Raw genomic sequence first — 19079 nt, 5'->3', positions numbered from 1 at the left:
TATACATTATAACATTATACTTCTTTTTTTCATTTTTCTGTTATAGCATTGTACTATCCAAAAAATTACCAAACTACAAAATACCAACATGCAAACTATAACCAAACTAAATGATACACAATATTACATATACATTATAGCATTGTACTTTTTTTTCATTTTTCCATTATAGCATTGTACTTTCCAACAATTAGCAAACTATAAAGTACCAACATATCAACATATCATTATGGTATTCTACTTTCCGTTATACCATTGTACTTTTAAAAATTTACCAACCTAAAAAATACCAAAACATCAACATATCATTAGAACATTCTAATTTACATTATAGCATTGAGCTATATACTAATCAAACAATTACAAACTTATCATTATAGCATTAGACTTTTTTTTTGTTTTTCTATTATAGCATAATACTTTTCAACATAAACTAACAATTACCTGTAATTGTGGTGGTTATTGTGTCATCGGTTGTTCCTAATCGTACATAGACACAACCATAGGAAGTTTACGCTCAATGCCTCTGATATGTCCACGTTCAACACTGAATATTCTTTCAAAACAAATTTTTATGTCACTTGGTGTTAGACTGCTTGCTTCAGAAGAAGATTGTGTTTGTCGATTGATCTCTTGGAGTAACTCTAACAGTATTTTCAAAAAATGATAAACCCCATAAAAATTAGATTACAAAATAACCCTTGATGATATAAACACTTATATTAACCACTTACGTATTGTTGCTCACTTGCTTGACTGCATGACTACTAAATACTCCTTAACGATTGGCATTAGTCTTAGAAAATGCTTCGATTCGAGTGATGTCCTATTTAACATTAAAAATTAGATTAATTATACTTTAAACAAAAAAACTAAATATATCATAGCTTACTTCTTTTAAATCGGCATTGATGTACGAGCTCGACCCCCCTCTATTTATAACTTGTTGTTTTTCACGAACTTCTTTGTTTGATATCGAACGCTTTAAAAATTCGGGCGTTTGAAAATCCTCGACTGCATGAGCCTAATTTTTACGTGACATACCTATGGGGGAGGGGGGTTGTCTAATGGCTGTGGGATATCTGCAGGCCCCCTAATATCCTTAAAATAAGCACTGGCTTTAATTTTTTGTCCTTTATAAATTTTTTGAAGAATGGAATCAATGCTCCACAACAACTGAGCATGCTCGGGATCTAAGTTAATGTTATCCAAATCAAACTTATTCTAAAAATACAAAGAAGTTAGTTAATTAAATACCAATCACAACTAAACTTAAAATATTATCCAAGTAACCTTTAGATGCATGACTGTTGCATTTATTAAAGTGGGCAAAACATTGTCCCAACTAGATACGCTGAAAGGGATGTACATCCATATATATCTCCCAATCTCATGTGAAAACAAATTATCAGGCGTCCCGATAGGGTAATATGTGATAACCTTGTCAAAATCCAAATCCACGGGTTTTCCTTGTTTGCCCATATCAACTTTCCTAACTTGATGTTTTTAGATAAACCCTTTCTTTTCTTTGGAAGCTCAGTTGAAAAAATACAATTAAAAATATTATTCACAATAAATTATAATAAATTAATAAAAGTTGTAACACTCGATCTCATGTAAGCATTTAAATTTAAGTCAAATTTCGTATATTACTCTTGGACTCGGCGAGTTGGGGAGACTACTCGTCGAGTAGGATCGATTCCGGGTCGGGGGATTAAGGGACCTACTCGACGAGTCGGAAGACAGACTCAGCGAGAAGCAGTTGTCTAGGTGAAACCCTAAATTCGAGGGTTTGCACCCTATTTAAACATCTTATGAGGCTTCCACCTAATCTCCATCACCTCCAGAGCACTACACCCAAAACCCTAATCCTCCATAAGTGAACTTGAGCTTTCATGGGTTTTGAGTGTTACTTGGTGTGTTTTGAAGCTAGATCAAGACGTGGAAGATAGAAGACCTAATGGAGAAGGAGTAGATCTAGAAGTTACACCTTATTTGCCATGTTTTCTGATAATCAAGCTTACAACTTGGTCTTCTTTCTCTTATATGTATTTGTCCCCATATTACGAAGGTTTTGGCTCAAAACCTTGGTCCTTCAGGATTAGGATGTCCCAAGTGATTCATATCTCAGATCTAGGTTCTACAGAGGAGTACATGGCATAGAGATGCAAGCTTTATGGCCATGATAGCCCCATTCATCTTATAGACCTCATTTTTTGGGTACTTTGAGCTTAAAGTCCCATGCATGGACATAACGTTCATGACTTTACATGTTATATCTACTATAGGAGCTCAGATCTACCTTTTGAATAAGTTTTGCATAATAGAAATCAAGTTTTAGACATGGACATTACTCAACTCGGTGAGTTGTTCTTGGGACTCGGCGAGTTGGGGGTTTGGTTTCCCAACTTTTTATGATTCGAAGGAATCCGGTTTAGTTAAAAGGGACTTAGATGAGCCTAGAGGAAGGACTCAGCGAAATAGAATTAGTTATGGACCTGGAAACCATGGGACTCAGCGAGTGTATGAACATACTCGGCGAGTCCAAGGAAATCTCCCAACCTATGAAGATGGACTCGACGAGTTGTTCATACAACTCGGCGAGTCACTGAATTTTAGCACTCATGATGAAGATGAACCTGCCGAGTTCAAGGTTGAACTCGACGAGTCGGTTGAAGATTGTCCCGATATGAATTGAAGGAGAACTCATCGAGTTCTTGCTAGACTCGACGAGTAGAGTCGGGTTGGGGCAGGGGAACGAATAAGGACTTGTTGAGTTGGCGAGCCAACTCGGTCAGTCGAGTCAGCTGGATGTTGACTTTGACCAGGATGTTGAATCTAGCTAGGGGTAAAATGGTCATTTTACCCTATTATTGGTTATCAATTTTTGACTAAGTATCTCTATGGAAATTATAGCCAGATAGTCTCCGGAGCAGCAAACAAAGATTTCTTACCCAGAGTTTCAGCAGACAGACACACAAGGTGAGTTTTCCTCTAGTAGGAACGGGTCTAAGGCACCAATGCTGGCTCGTTTAAGTAGTAGAGTATGCCAGGGTGAGCCTGATGTCAGGGTTAGCCCGATGCAGTTTATATGTTTCTGGACTTCGGTCTAATGTCGGGGCGGTCTCGAGAAGTAGTTATGTATGCTTGATGTCTTTGTGATTCATGCATGTTTATGTTATGTGTTATGTGTTCCAGAATCCAGTCTGATGTCGGGCGAGCCCGATGCAGTATATGTGATTATGTTATATGTTAAGTGTTCCAGGGAAAGCCTGATGTCAGGGTAAGCCCGATGTATGCTAGTTTACGTGTTATATGTATTTGTTCTGGGCTTCGGTCCGATGTCAGGGCAAGCCCGATGCAGATTATGTGTTATAATATATGTTATGTTGTGTATGTGTCGGGGTAAGCCCGATGCCGGGGTGAGCCCGATTCCCGATGTGGTCGGATGCCAGGGTGAGCCCGATGCCGGACAGGAGTCCGATTCTGGGTAAGTCAATGCCAGGATCCGTCCCGATGCAGTGGGAGACGTACCAGAGTTATGTTATTTGTTGTATGTGCCTTGGATGGTATGTGGTAGTTTGGGGGAGCTCACTAAGCTTCGTGCTTGCAGTTTTAGTTTTGGTTCAAGTACTTCAACTAGTAAAGGGAAGGGCTCAAGTTGATGGCATGGCACACACCGTAGTTGATTAGCGTGGGAGTTTACTCTGATTTTGTTACAAGACTGTTATATGTTTACCAGATTTTATGAGTTTCGAGATACAAGTTTTGTGGTTTTACTCTATGGCAACGATATCTATGTTTCATAAATGTTTTTGAAAGCGAAAATTTTGGCTTGTATTTTTGGGATGTCTCAAGTTGGTATCAGAGCCTTGGTTTGAGGGATTTGGCTACACTTTTGGGTGTGTCTGAACTCAAACTAAGTAAGTGGTATAAAGTTTTCAAAAGAAAAGAGTTATAGAAAAGTGAAAAGAATTTTTAGAAATAAAAGAATTTTGAGAAGAGAAAAAGGGTGTGGTGCATGCAATCAGCCGAGCTCAAGTAAGTACTCTTAAAGTACCTATGCAAGTTAATGTTATGATATCATCTTTATTAGAACAACATGCTAGATTAGGACTAAGGATCTAGGAAGGATGCCTTATGTGCATGTTATATGTGATTCAGCTTTATGATAACTGCATGCTAGTATAGATTAGTAAGGGTGATACCCCGAGTAGTATATGCTTGATTGTGTACTCAATGCCCGAATGGTGCGTGCTTTGTGCTTTTAGGAGTTCTAGTTGTCTTTCACTAACTAGTAAACAAATATGTTAAGTTACATATTGCAAGGACTAAATATTTTCAGAAGGTTATGTCTAGCTCTATTTTGCAGCTCTTGTTTGAGTCTAACCGTTGTAGAGTAGGATCTCTCATTCGAAGAATTATCTAGTCTAAGTAATATGTAATAGTATTCGCGAGCTAGTTAGGGGAATAAGACAGGGACTTCATATGCAACTGATGGCGGAGAGTGAGTTGGTGGTTACCCTAGGGCAAGCCTAGGATGAGAGTAGCAGAGAACAGTAGCAGTAGAAGGGACTTGGTGGAGTTAAGACGGTTCTTGAGGAAAGTAGGTATAAATGTGGAAGGTAGTATGGGCTCATACTACTGAAAGCAGAGGATCCGTACTCGAATCAAGGAAGGCTGAGATAAGACGAGGAAACTTGTAGTAGAGGTGATCCATCGAGTTATATTAGTATTCTAACATTGTCATTATGTGTTTTCAGAATGGTGGTTTTGCGCCCTAGAGCAGAAGTCAATAATTCAGGTGTCGGGGGAGGGATCAGGATCAGGCTCTGGAATTGAGCACTTAGATGAGCAGACTAGAGAGTTCATTTCCTCAGAGATCATGCGTAGCATACTTGAGCAGACTCCTGTGATCTTCGGTTTGATCAAGGAGGGTATATAGGAGCTTATGGATTAGAGGTTGGCTACGTTTCGCACTAAGGTGGTGGCCATGATAGGGTCACGCACGCTCACGGTCAGAGAGTTCATGGAATGTTGAGCTCCTAATTAAGATGGGGCTCAAGAACCCATTGCTAGTACCAGATGGTTAGCAGATGTTGCCAACGCATTTCGCACCAGCAGATGTCCTAAGTGGGACAAGGTTAGGCTCGCGTTCTGTCTTCTAAAGGGCAGGGCACGTGATTGGTGGGAGGAGGTCGGGAGAGCTATTGGAGATGACACTATGTTGGATGCTATGACCTGGGGTGATTTTACGACCAGGTCCAGAGCCGAGTTCTCACCTGTTATCGAGGTGCAGCAGCTAGCTAGGGAATTTTAGGCCCTCCAGCAGACGATAGAGAATGTGGCAGAGATTACTGCCAAGTTTAGGGAGATGGCCCTCCTTGTTCTACAGTATGTGGAGGATGAGGAGATGAAAATGGACCGATATCATGAGATGTTGCGATGTGACATCCACCACTTTGTGAGTCGATCCTGCTACAAGACGCCGGAAGATATGATAGCGAGGGCTCTAGAGAGAGAGAGAGAGAGAGAGAGAGAGAGAGAAATAGAGAGTTACATTTAGAGATGGAGAGGAAGAGAAAGCTAGAGGGAGTTCAAACAGGGAGTTTGGGTAAGAAGCCCAAGGTATCAGATCACAGATCTCAGAGCTAGTAGAACCACACGGAGTTAACAATCCCCCACTGTCTTTGAAAAATAAAGGAATCTGCCCCTTGATTTATCCCGCCTTGCAATACTCCCATTTCAATCCCTCCACCTAATACTTATTGATTTAGTAAAATAGAGGAGAAATGATCACCATCCTTAGACATACATCAATAATAGGAGTGCATATTGCCTTGCGGTTCAAGGCATCGGCCGCTATATTGGCCTTCCCAGGGTGGACAGGATCTCACAATCATAATCCTTTACCACATCCAACCATCTCCGCTACCGCATATTCAAATTTGGTTGATGGATCAAATACCTCAAACTCTTGTGATCAATGTATATAGTACACCTAACCCCATACAGATAGTGCCACAAAATCTGGAGGAAAAAAACCACAACCCTAACTCCGCATGAAGCACTTGGTAATTCGCCTCCTGAGGCTTCAACTGCATCGAAGTTAAAGCAATCACATGACCCCTCAGCATAATAACAGCTCCCAATCCTGATATAGAAGCATCACAAGAAACCAAAAAATCATCCATACCCTCAGCAAGTGCGAGGATTGGGGCCTCCAATAATCTCTATCTCAGCATCTCGAATGTCGACTATCGATCGGGCTCCTACTGAAAAGTAACATTCTTATTTATCAAGCAGGCCAACGACACTGTAATCTTGGAGAAATCTTGTATACATCTCTGATAATACCCTGCAAGACCCAAGAAAATTCAAATCATAGATAGGGTCCTCGGAAGCTCCCATCACATCACAGTCTCAATCTTGGCCAGGTCAACCAATATACCCTTTTGGTTGATGATGCGCCTAAAAACTACACATCACGCAATCAGACTCACATTTGGAGAATTTTGCATAAAAACTCTCTCTCCTTAGAGTCTCCAACACCTTTTACAAGTGTTATTCATTCTACTCTTTGGTTCGTGGAGTAGACCAAAATATCATCTATGAATACTATCGCCGGCCTATTCAGCATCGCCTGCAAACCCGGTTCATGAGACCCATGAACGCTACCGGTGCATTGGTGAGCCTGAATGGCATTACTACAAACTCGTAATGACCATAACATATCCTGAATGCCATATTCTACACATCATCATCTTTGATCCTCATTTGATGGTAACCTAATTGCAAATCAGTCTTCAAAAACCAAGATGCGCCCTAAAGTTGGTTAAAGAAGTCATCGATCCTTGGAAATGGGTAATGGTTCTTCACTGTTAGTTTATTCAACTCCCGGTAGTCAATGCACATCTTGTATGAACCAGTAGTCAAACAAATCCCTTGTCTAGCAGCTCCTAAATTTGCATAGAAAACTCTTGGATCTCTGGTAGTGCCAAACGATATGGTGCCTTAGCTATTGGAGTCGTGCCAGAAACCAGATCAATCCGAAACTCAACCTACCTCTTAGGGGGCACTCCTGGAAACTCCTCTGGAAATACATCGGGGAAATCCCGAACAATGGGCAGCTCACTCAATGTCGTCCTGCCCTCAACTCACTTATCTGCCACATAATTCAGGAACCTAGAACAACCCTACTAAAAATATATTTTGTGCCTCGTAGTTGAACAGGGTATTGGCCTATACGAAACTCCCACTCCAGGAATGACAAGCTCTCCTCCACTCGTGGTTCGGTCTCTTACTAGTTCGTACTCACAGTACATTATGACCCTATTGGGACCCAACCAGTCCATCCCGATGATAACCTTTAATCCCACAGAGGAATCAACACCAAATCAACAGAGTATATATCGTTGAACAGGTTCAGGACACACCTACGATAAACCCTCAAAGCACTTACAAAATGATCATCAGCAATCTCAACCTCCAATGGATAATCCAGAATCCCGGCAGCTTCACTGAACTTCTTGCTAAATGAAAGAGATACAAAAGATCGGGTAGCACCCGAATCAAACAACACATGAGCAGCTATACCTTTTACTAAAAAGGTCCCTATACAAGATCAAATATAACATGAATATAAATACGGAAACCAATAAATGATATAAATAAGTCATGTACGAGTAACCTCATTTGGTACTACACGGGCCTCATTAGTGGTCAGCTGAAATGCCTTTCGCTTCACCATAAGTGTCTCCACCATTCCATGGCGGCCATCAGTAATCGTCAAGTTGGCTGGTTTAGACGTTGCGACTGTCCATCTTGTCAATATTTGAAAATCGAACTTTTTATGGCCAATTTGATTGCAATGAAAGCTAATCAGAGCACTCCGAGGGTAGTGCCTACAGTTGTGACATGCTGACCACAATTAAAAACATACCTAACCCATAATTTTACATTCCCCACTGTGCGGCTTGCCGTACTTGCCATAGCGGATCTGGCCCTGCTAGCCTCTTATGTGTGAATTGGAAGTCTTGGTAGTTTATGATCTTATCTAGCCCACATCGATCTTTTCCCGAAAATACCTAAGTAGCTCCTCCATAAGTTCTATCATACCCTCGTTGATGGTACTGGACATCATTGAAGTGGCATCCAAAATCACGTGAGTAACCTAAGTTTTTATGAGCTCTTACAGCCTCTCATCAGTTGGTTCTACACCAGAGGCATAACCAGAACCTAAACCAGAGCCAGATGCAACTCCTCGAGTAATCACCACCATCCTCAAACTGAAATACAAACATATAAATAATCAGCATATGACTCGAGGGAATTCTCACTAAATAGGTCTCCTTTGAGTCTCTTGGTCTGCTTTTGTCTCATGTACATATCACATGCTTTAAGTAATACAAGCCCAATACTACATTTCAAACCTATCTGTACCTTCATCAAGAGTCTTCCTGATTCCTCTAAGTCACCACACTAGAAATATATATTGATACTATGCTAAAAATCATACATATCCTAGACTTCCCTATGAATCCCAAACTCCCACCGCTCATAATACTGAGAACCTCAATCAACACTGATAGTTTCCTTATGCATGTTCGTTATACACAAAATGGAATCATACAGATTGTCAAATGATGATTCTACCCTAAGTCCACAATCAAACAAGGAACATGAAATAAGGCTAAATCGATCATTCTAGGGCTATACGATTCTAATCGTATATAACTTTGAAAGTATACACTTAGCATTTAATTTAGCCGATATTGACTCCAAATAATACATAGCATCCAATACTCCTAGGCTATAAGGCATCAAACAAATCATATAATTCTATTATATAATTCATAAAGGTATCCTTAGCCCTAATCTAGCATGCAATTCTCAAATCAAGTATACAAATCATAATACATAGGTATGGGCCTTTGTAAGAGTAGAACACTTAGTGACTTTGCCTAAAGTACCACATACCAAACCTACAACTGGGCCTAAACCTGGGGTATATTCTAACCCAACAAGCAAATATGGGCCCCATCATGGGGCCTCCCCCTGGGTATATTTTAACCCGATTATATAATAGTGGGCTCCGCCTTGGGGTTTATTTTAACCCTAGCATGACATAATAGGCCCTGCCCATTGGGTGTATTTCAACCTTGACATGTAATAATGGGCCTCACCGTAGGGTATATTTCAACCCGAGCATCCAATAGTAGGCGTCGCCTTGGGGTATATTGCAACCCAATCATACATACATATATTTCACATAACATCTAGCATTCTACATAACTGAATAAGGGGCCGACATTGTTGCCTTCGACCAATGGATACAGTGAGAAGACTCACCTCATGAACAGACAAAATAACTACAGCAACACGCTGCTTCGAATATCAACTTTACCGGTCACCTTTACATATAATAGTGACCAATACTTAGAGCTGTTTGGTACAGGGAAATAAAGCTAAGGAAAAAGGAATTGATTCTCGTTCTCTTGTTTGGTTAATGAAAAAAGTAAGGCATTGAAAAATAAACCAATTTTTTTTCGATCAAAACAATTCCCTATTTTTAAGAGAGAAAAGGAAAGAAAAGAAAAGGGTCGCGGCTCGAGAATCAAAAAAAAAAGAGTGGAGAAATTATTTACCCCCATTCAATTCCTATTAGATGCAGATCCTGACTTTTCAAACGAAGTCATTGGATTTTCATACAATCGGCTCACGTAAGTGATAAAAATTACTCCTAGTAGCCCTACATATGTTGTATACGATTTGTGTTTATCGATTCATGCTTCATCGGTTCTTTGCAACTCCTACTTGGTTGATTTTGGCACCAATTTATTCCAATCGTAGGTTTGACTACACTATTCAGTTTTAATTTTGCTATGATTCTGTGCAGGCCGAATTTTGTCTTTATTTTTCAATGACTCATAGTCGACTTTGTTTGATTGACACTAACCCAAAAAAAACAAAGATCGACTATGTATCTATCATTTTGTTTTTCAATTATTCTTTTGAATTTAAATTTATGAATTATGTTTTTCAATATATTAATCCTGCAATTGGAATGGTAATCAGGGGACCCAATTATAAGAAAAGCCAGTGACAATTTTGTTGTGCAAATTGTATTCTTAATATGTTTCACATAAATATATTCAAAATTTTGTCCAAATTTGAACCATCATAAAGTACGCATACGATCTCGGAATGGGGAGTTTTTTTTCCGAGATGGTTGCCCTCTGTCTTGTCTACATGTTGGGATAAAAACATAGCTGAATTGGTTAAGTTTTGGCTGAGTTATACAACCCTAAATAGGGGTTGTTATGATTTTTTTTTAACTATTCAGCACTTCAAAATTTTGTCCAACTTTGAACCATCATAAAAGATTCATATATGTTTGCAATGATGCGTTTTTTTTTCAAACTGTACTCCTATGTCTTGTCTACATTTTAGAATAAAAAAGACAGCTTAATTGGTTAAGTTTTGGCTGAGTTATACAACCACAAACATGCCTGTTATGATTGTTGTATTATATTTAAGCACTTTTTATAAATTTTGTCCAACTTTGAACAATAATAAAAGCTTCATTCAAGCTCAGAATGATTTGATTTTTTTTTCAAAATGTACTTCTCTGTCTTTTCTACATTTTAGACTCAAAAAACAACTTAATTGGTTAAGTTTTTGTTGAGTTATACAACCACAAACAGGGGTTGTTATGATTGTTGTATGATATTTCAACACTTTTTATAAATTTTGTCCAACTTCGAACCATCAAAAAAGCTTCATACAAGCTCGGAATGCTGCGTTTTTTTCAAACTGTACTCCTATGAATTGTCTATATTTTAGAATAAAAAAACATCTTAATTGATTAAGTTTTGGTTGAGTTATTCAGTCACAAACAGGGGCTGTTATGATTGTTGTATGATCTTTCAGCACTTTTAATATAATTTCTAAGACTTTGAACCATCATAAAAGCTTCATACAATCTCAGAATGATACGATTTTCTTTGGAAATTGTACTCCTCTTTCTTGTCTACATTTTCGCATCAAAAATAGCTTAACTGGTTAAGTTTTGGTTGAATTAGACAGACCCAAACTTAACCTATTAAGTTGAATTATTGTTTCAAGGCCCAAACTTAATTAGTTAAGTTGAATTACTATTTCAAGCATCCATTATGTATTTTTTGTAGACATGGCAGGGCGAAACTAACACACATGGACTACTGAAGAGGATGCAAAGTTAATTGAAGCATTATTGGAGTTACATGTATATGGAAAGTATGGTTGTGCCGACAAGGGATTCAAACCCAGTTATTTGAAGGCAATGCAACAATTACTAGATGTAAGTCTTCCTAACTCAGGTTTGAAAGCAAAGGATCCTATTAAATCGAGGATGAAGACATGGAAAAACCATTTCAACATTGTGCATGACATGGTATATGGAATAAACACGAGTGGATTTGGCTGCGATACGGATAAATGTTGTGTTACTACCAATGCTGAAGTTTGGGATGAGTACATAAAGGTACTATAATGTTATGTTTATAGTATTTTAGCATCATTAAAACATATTTTAAATGAATACTAACCAATTAATTTTGTGTCATTCTTGTAGAGTCATAAAGTTGCTTCATGTTTTCGCGATAAAGCATTTCCCCAATTTGATAGCATATGTAAAATCTTCAGGAAGGATAGAGCTACTGGTCATGGAGCTACTAATCTTGGTGAAGATGTGATTGAAGAGACACAAAGAAGCTCACCTGCTAATGTGGAAGGGTTGGAAGAGATTGTTGAAGAGACGCAACAAACTGCTCGTATCAATATTAAACGCAAAAGGCCTCCAATAGATGACACAAAGAGCTCTTACAAGGAAGTACCAAAAGAAATGCAAGTGACTGTCAAGGAGGTTGGTGAAAAACTTAATGAAACAATATACAATATAGGAAGGGAAGAAAAAAAGGAAGCATGTGATATGATAGATAAAGTTAACGAAGATATACAATGCATGCTAAATATCAATATCAAACAGTGAATTAAAGCGATTGACATGTTTAGCAAAGATCAATTTCGTGCCCGGGCATTTTTTAAGATGACGGAAGAACAAAAGATTTTTTACATGAAAATGATTAGGGATGGCTGAATATAATGATTATGTTATTTTAAGTTATGTTTTTTTTTAGTTTTTACGAATATTGAAGTTGACTTTTTGTGCATTCTGTATTAGACATAGTTATATTTTTTAGTTGTTAGGAATATTGAATTATACTTTTTGCATATATCCTACACTAGACATAGTTTTTGAATAGGATAATTTGCATATTTCTTTAAAAATATATTTGTAAGTTATTCTTTTATATTAGAAATATGTTTTCGAATACAAGACGTATAAAAAATAATACTAATTGATAAGAAAATAACTTATTTAGTAATAATTAATATTACAATAAAAAAAATTAAAATCATAAAAAGATGCGAATTTTGAATAATTAATATGTACATATAATGAACTTTTATAAAAATATTATTTGATAATGAATAAACAAGGTAAAAAAACTCATTTCCATTTCAATGATTAATACAACCAAACATGAGAAATGATTCTAAAAAAGATTTCACTAGTGGATTCTCAGTTTTACCAAACAGGGGAGTCAATTCTCTTTCTCCAACTTAATTCACTTTCTCTGCATTTCCATTCTCTGCACCAATTCCATTTCTCTATACCAAACGCATCTTTAGACTAAAACTCAAAATACCCAAAATACCCCTAGGTCAAACTTAGTCAAATCTGGTTAAAAGTCAAAAGTCAACTGGATCAACTCAGTTGAGTATGTTGGGCCTACTCAACTCATACACACAACGTACTACGTATTGAATAAAAATCAGAGAGCTCCAAAAATCAGAGAGCTGACACGTACGTGTAACATACCATTTGGTACGTCCGACGTACGTGTTTGCCACCCTTCCTTTCTAATAAGAGCTTAATTGCTTAAGCCTTTTCGTCCAAAATCCACATTTGATCCTCAAATGATGTCCTTAATCATAAAGTTTCCAACTTTATGATCTTGCATGGCTATTAAGTGCTCAATATAAAAATCCCTAACTTCTGAACTCATTAAGACGTCCTAGTCCATGCATGGAGGAAAACTAGGGACGGAGATTACATTTTTATGATTCTAAACTTTCCAAAACATCTGGAAGGACAACTCAAATGAATTAGAGTAACCTATACTTAATACATCAAGCTTATGGGACCAGAATGAACATACCTCATGGCTAGACAAGATCTAAGTAAAACTTCATCAAGATCAGAGCTTTTTACCTCCAAGTGGTGTAAAATGGTTATGTGCTCCTGGATCCAAAGTGTTTCACTCTTCTGAGATGATCTCCTCTTCCTATTCTTCTTTCAAGATCACCAAAATACACACTCAAGACTTAAATATGCTCTAAAATGGATTTGGGTTTACAAGGGTCGATGTGAGGGGTGAAGGCTAAATAAAGAAAGGGTTTTGAGTCTATAAAGACTTTAAAGTGTGCACAAACCCTAAATATTAGAATTTTGGTCCAGGGCACGTACGCTCAGCGTACGAGAAGTATGCCTAACATACATGATGAAAAAACTCTTAATCTAAAAATACTACAAAGGACCAAATTGCAATTATATTTCATACCAAAGGCATAAATGGAATACCTGAAAAACAAGATGTTACAATTTAAAGTTTTCTAATATTATTCATGTTAATATTTTTTGTGATAATGGTTCTACAATTAAGTTGGCTTTAAACCCAATCTTTCATGATATAATGAATCATTTTGAAATAAATGTTCATTTTATTAGAGAAAAAGTTACAGATGGTATCATTAATCTTGTTAACTTTGGGTCAGCTAAACAAGTTGTTGTTATTTTGACAAAGTCTCTTGGTTCTTTTCAACATAATAACTTGTGTAGAAAAATATGTTTAGTTGATCCTTTCCTTGTGAAGTAATTGGCCAAATGATTAGTTTGACCGGGGATGTTGAAATGATAAAAGATATTTTACAAACTAATATATTTTATTCTATCTATTATTAGTTTGTTTAGTTTAGTTTGCAGGTACATATGTGCAGAAGTTAAATGGTGCATTGTTTAATTACGTTCGAGTTTATATGCGGGTTTCTAGCTCATTATTACCGGATGTATATAATGTTGGGTTGGTTATTGTTTACATTATTAATCAGCTAGATATTTAATTCCTTTGTATTTTCTCTTGTTCATAGTTCTTAGCACATTAAGGTTTCACTTTTTAGGGTTTCATCTTCTTTGGTTGTAATCTATTCATATCCGTGTGATTCTTGTTGAGAGTAGAATCCGAATTATGTAGTGAGGTTTTTGATGTATTTGTACATGTAAACATTTTGGTTTGGTTTGAAATCAAACTGAACATGTTGGGAAATCGTGTTTATAATTTTGTCATGGTATCACAACAAAGGTTGCTTAGTTGAATCAATTTCTCCGATTGATCATTGCTCGTTCATCATTTGGATCTTTCTGTTGAAAAAGTAAATCGTTTCATATAGAAGTTTGCTCTTAAATGTATGCCTCTTTTTTCAATTCTACCTTATTTAGGTTAAAAGAAGTTATTGTCTGCGCTAAAAGGAGCTATTTTTTGGGTAACGAATAGATATTTATAACATAATTTTACATGTTACAAACAACTTAAAAACATGTTTTTTGTAGAATTTTTGTACGTAAAAATCATTTTATTGTTTATTGTATTTATATAATTAATATATGTCAATTTATATAAATTATTAACAGGGCCCCCACGGGGGTTTCGGGACGGGACTACCAACCCCCACCCCCGCCCCCAAAATCAAAACGAGGGATAACTTTGCCCCTTCCCCCGCCCCCGTCCCCGATTTTTTTCAACAAATGCCCCCATACAGGACGGGGCCCCCACGAGACTTTTTGACATCCCTATCAGTGCGATTTTCTTATTTTGGCAAGTCTATAATGTGGCTTGATGAAGTTGTGGTATGTTATTAAGTCGGACTCTCGGTTTTGTTGACATATGAAAACAACAGCCAATTGTATAGATGGTACTAAGATCGAATAAAATTTGGGAATGTTGATAGAAGGCTATTAAAAGTAATTTTTTTGGATGGATTATTTTTCCCTTCTAAAAAAAATACTAATTTAACTACTAATTAGGATGACATGGGTTCAATATATCTATACTACTTTATAATGTATATATAATAAAATCCCAAAAAATTTAAGACCAAAGTCTCCTAAAAACAAGAAGATGAAATCTTAACCATTAACTTTAGATTGGATATACATCTAATGGTATAAAATCATGATCCCTCTGAACTAAAAATAACCAATCAAAAATAAGGTTTAAAGCAATATTAATTTTCACATTGTATAAAAGAGGCCTTTGTCATTTAAAGCAATATAAATCTTCACATTGTATAAAAATAAGGTTTAAAGCAATATTAATTTTCACATTGTATAAAAGAGGCCTTTGTCATTTACGTTATTTTTCAAAACATTTTTTCCATTTAAAACCCTCTACTGAAAACTACCCCCTAGATTCTCATTGTTAACTTAATCATCTCCCCAACAATACCATTGCCGGTGTATCTAACACTCTGCCACCATCAAAACCTAGATCTAAAATCGCCAACACTAATGCCGCCTTTCACTCTCCATTTACTGTGTTTGTATTGCATCGGTCGGCTTTTCCTCACCGGCGACCTTCACCCTAAGCAACATTACAACCTCGGGCGGCGTTGGTTTTCCATCCGACCATCTTCTGTCGCCATTATGATGGCATCTCTTAACCCACTCTTATTTTCTTATATTGTTAGTTTTTCATATTATATGAATATCCATATTTACCTTTATTTATGTGGCTTTTACTCTGGAAGCGAAGAACTCATCTACAAGTATTATAAATTTTTGCTATGTTTCCTGAGGTATTTAGATATTAGGTTTATTTTCCAGATAAGTGATTTGCTCATGTTTCTTATGTTTTCTGAAACCCAGATATGTATGGCTTTTACTTTCGAAGGGAAGAACTCATTTACTGTTATTATAATTTTTTTCTATGTTATCTAAGTTATGTAGATCTTGGGTTTATTTTACACATATGTGATTTGCTATTTTTTTTTTAGTCTGAAAATCCATATTTATGTATGTCTTTTGTTTTGCAGGGAAAGAACACATCCACGATTGCTAAGCCATGTTACCTGAAGTATTTAGATATTTTGGATTTATTTTTACGATATGCGATATATGTAAAAGTTTAATTAGTTTGATTAGTGGTTGTAAATATGTATGAAATCGTTTTTTATGTTGATTTATTTGAGTTATTTTATCAACTTGTATAAAGTTTTGCTTTGTTTTAAAATATAATTGTTTATACATGATTTGGTTTGAAAAAAGTATTAAAATTGGCTCTCTTTAAATATTAGATAACCTATAAATTTGAATTCAAACACGCACAAACAAGTTTCATATGGTGTACGATGGTTTTTTTTTTTTTTTTTTTCATTCTTTTAGACAAAGTAATATATTTAATTTCTTTTACGGAATATGACTTATGAAGGTAATTAAGTTTTCGGTATGTTCACATCTGGGTAACTATCTTTTTTTTGTACACATTTAGGTAACAAACTTGTTGGAAATGTTTACATATAACCATTATGACCTGCTATAGCAGGTTAAATCCTAGATATAAACGTTTTCAACAAGTTCGTTACCTAGATGTGTACAAAAAAATAGTTACCTAAATATGAACAAAACGAAAATATGAACAAAACGAAAAGTAAAAAATAAATTACACGAATGGTCCCTATGGTTTAGAGTAATTTGTGTTTTTGGTCCCTAACTTATTTTTTTTTTTAAACTTGGATGGTCTTTATTGTTTATTTTTGTTGCGCGTTTGGTTCATGTCTTACCTAATGATACAAATATGTGTGGTCTATTAATTTTTTTTAAATATGTAAAATATAAATACATAAATAAGAAAATTAATTAAAAAATAAATTAATAAGGGCACAATAGTCTTTTTAGGTAAGACAGGAACCAAACGCGCAACAAAAATAAATAGTAGGGACCATCCAAGTTAAAAAAAATAAGTTAGGGACCAAAAATACAAATTCCCCCAAACTACAGGGACCATTCGTGTAATTTAATTTTTATTTTTCATTTTGTTCATATTTACGTAACTATTTTTTTTACACATCTAGGTAACGAACTTGTTGAAAGCGTTTATATCTAGGATTTAACCTGCTAAAGCAGGTCATAATGGTTATATGTGAACACTTCCAACAAGTTTATTACCCAAATGTGTACAAAAAAAAGATAGTTACCCACATGTGAACATACCGAAAAGTTAATTACCTTCATAAGTTATATTCCCTTTCTTTTAATATGAAAGATTCATTGATATTGGAATTGTTAATGAAAATTAGCATTCAATATTAAAAAAATTTATAGTTTATGAATTAATTATCATTGTATTTATTATATAATACATATAATAATAAACCAGATGCCATATTGATGAAGTTTTTATATGTTTTGAATAAACAATTACCATTTTAAAGATTGTGAAGAAAAATTAGAAAGTTTATATTTATGTGGTTTAACATGTTAATTATAATGATCTAATTTGATCTTAATAAAAAACTTGAATTAAAATTTAAATGTCATATTTAGTGAGTTTTATAAAAATCACTCTGTTTCTCTTTATTGATTTAAATAATCATTCTATTGTAATGGTATTTTGTACTTTTTATATATCACGCTTGTGCATTTGGTTTTGAAGTAAAAGTTATATCATTATTTTTTGAATTTTGCATTATTATTATTTTTCGAATTTTATAACAAGCGGAGTATGCATAACCATCAACACTTTCAGTTTGTGACTTTGTATAGTTTGGTGAAGATCATGGCAAAAAGCAAAATTGTTAAAGGTTTTTTATATAGTTTTATTCGTAAATGGTAAATTGGATATATTTATATTTTTAATGCATAATGATGTTAGTAGATTTTGGAAAAGATATTGTGTATAAGTGTATACTTCTGAAATGGTGGATATTTTCAATGTCTTTTGGAGTAATTTTATGGGACTTTGTGTAAATTAAAATTTATTATTATCATATTTTTTATATTTTATTATTATCTTACTTTAATTTACATGGACTCTTTTGCAAATTAAATGGAAAAATCTGCTTATATTAATAAGAAATAAATTGGCACATATAATGAAAGTCTCGGATTATCATAATGTGTAATTAAATAAATTGAAATGCAAGCTTTATATCACAACTCAAGCAATGAAAATACATTAGGTCACATTCATTATCATTGTTTCTTTTCATAAACAAAATTACTGATCATATATATATATATATATATATATATATATATATATATATATATATATATATATATATATATATATATATATATATATATATAAAGCGTCTATATTTTTACAATATCAAATGTCTAACTTTAGATAAAAATAATAAAATTAATAAATCATTATGTTAAATGGTTAAAATAATATATAGTATTAATTAATTTATGTAATATAAATATGATCTTTATACGACAAAAATCGTAATGAAGTTCAATTATATTAATATTAATATTAGTATAGAAAGAACATGAGAACATAGACATAAAGTGCAATTGTGTTGGTAAAAAAATAAGTTTATATGCAAAAATTATTTTTTGATTTTGATTTTTTTTGAACCGTCATTTTAGTATTTGTTTAAGATTGAACTCAGGATACCATTGTTATAATTCTAAAGACCAACACAAAGGTTTTCTAAAAGTCATATTTTTCTAAAATTCAATGATCGTATTATATTTTTATTTAATCAAATTGAATAATTAAGTTTTTAATACAAAAAGCAAAGTGGTAAATACAAATCTGTAACATATTTTATATAAAACATTAGAACCAAAGCAAACTATTATAAACCGGTCAAATCAATGTTTAAAATATGAAAATTAAGATACAAGTTAAAACTTACAAGGTCGGAAATATATGAATTTGAAAAGAATGTACTTTAACTTTTGT

General features: G+C 34.8%; 1 long non-coding RNA gene and 1 pseudogene across 1 annotated transcript; both read left to right on the top strand.

Annotated features, from left to right (window-relative positions):
* Positions 1 to 11191: 11191 nt before the first annotated feature.
* Positions 11192 to 12031, top strand: LOC145010022 (uncharacterized; annotated as a pseudogene).
* Positions 12032 to 15459: 3428 nt separating this feature from the next.
* On the top strand, positions 15460 to 16344 carry LOC145000297 (uncharacterized). Its single transcript, XR_013661189.1, has 2 exons — positions 15460 to 15957; positions 16195 to 16344. It is a non-coding gene; the product is annotated as an uncharacterized LOC145000297 (long non-coding RNA).
* Positions 16345 to 19079: the final 2735 nt, after the last annotated feature.

Source organism: Lactuca saligna, chromosome 1 (assembly GCF_052625555.1).
Source record: "Lactuca saligna cultivar CGN05327 chromosome 1, ASM5262555v1, whole genome shotgun sequence".
In the NCBI taxonomy this organism is placed as follows: domain Eukaryota; kingdom Viridiplantae; phylum Streptophyta; class Magnoliopsida; order Asterales; family Asteraceae; genus Lactuca; species Lactuca saligna.
The sequence above is the reverse complement of the archived record's forward strand: the minus strand, read 5'-3'. Positions and strand labels throughout refer to the sequence as shown.